We start from the raw sequence: 1,129 nt of genomic DNA on the forward strand, positions 1-1,129 counted from the left end.
GACACCCGGTATCCCTTAGCCTCTAATTCTTGTAATAAATCTTCAGTGGCCCGCTTACATTTTACTTCTGTTGTAGCGGCTAAGAGTAAATCATCTACATATTGTAAAAGAACAGTCTCTGGATGTCTCTGACAAAAGTCAATGAGGTCCCGGCTCAGAGCCTCGTCAAACAAAGTGGGTGAGTTCTTAAATCCCCATGGCAGTCTAGTCCAAGTCAATTGTCCTGAATACAGTTTATCAGGGTCTTCCCCCTTCAAATGCAAATAGTGGTTGACTCATCTTTGCTAGGGGGAGAGTGAAGAAAGCGTCCTTTGAATCAAGGACGGTGTACACCCGGTGGCTAGGTAGGTGGCAGTTGGCTGAGGAGAGTGTACAGGTTGGGAATGATGAGGGGTTGGGAACGATGAGATGTATGGTTTCAACCCGCTTATTTACTTCTCTGAGGTCCTGTACTGGTCTGTAGTTTTGGGTACCCATTTTCTGAACTGGAAGCAGCGGGGTATTCCAAGGCGAATGGCAGGAAACTAAGATCCCTTCGTTTAAGAGCCTCCGAATATGCACTGCAATACAGGATTTAGCACAACAGTAGGAGGCTGATGGACTGCTAATCTGGGTGGGTTAGTCTCCGCCCACACCCGAGGGATCTTGCACAGCAGTTTTTTTAACAGTGATGCATTAGGGGAAGGATCCAAAACAGGCTCCTCTAATAAAAGGTATTCTTCAGAGAGGGGGGCAAGTGAGCATTATTGCAGATGGAGTGGCCCCCAGAGTTAGTTCAGTGTGTCCTTCCTTAAAAGAGATGGTGGCCTGTAATTTTTGTAGTAAGTCTCTTTCCAGTAAGGGGTACGGGCATTCAGGCATAACCAGGAACGAATGAGTGATGGTCCCTTTTCCTAGGTCGGTAGGGGGCCTTTTGTATTCTGCAAGACTGAGGACGTAGCCCCTGTGTCCACTAAAAAGTTTACAGATTGGCCCCCAACTTGCAATGTTACCCTGGGCTCCTGGGGGCTCATAATGTAGGAGCCTTGACTTCCTCATTCTGCATCCTCTAACATAATGAGTGGGGCCTTTTTCCCCCGGGCCCTGGCCCTTTTCGGGGCATATGTTCTTCTAATGTCCTTTCTTCTTA

At 47.7% G+C, this 1,129-nt stretch overlaps 1 protein-coding gene across 1 annotated transcript in view; it reads right to left on the minus strand.

The window, feature by feature from the left end:
• LOC111747013 (pollen-specific leucine-rich repeat extensin-like protein 2) overlaps positions 1–1,129 on the minus strand; it is a 5,397-nt gene that overhangs the window by 1,833 nt on the left and 2,435 nt on the right. The window lies entirely within an intron of this gene.

This window comes from Pteropus vampyrus, unplaced genomic scaffold (genome assembly GCF_000151845.1).
Source record: "Pteropus vampyrus isolate Shadow unplaced genomic scaffold, Pvam_2.0 Scaffold208, whole genome shotgun sequence".
In the NCBI taxonomy this organism is placed as follows: Eukaryota; Metazoa; Chordata; class Mammalia; order Chiroptera; family Pteropodidae; genus Pteropus; species Pteropus vampyrus.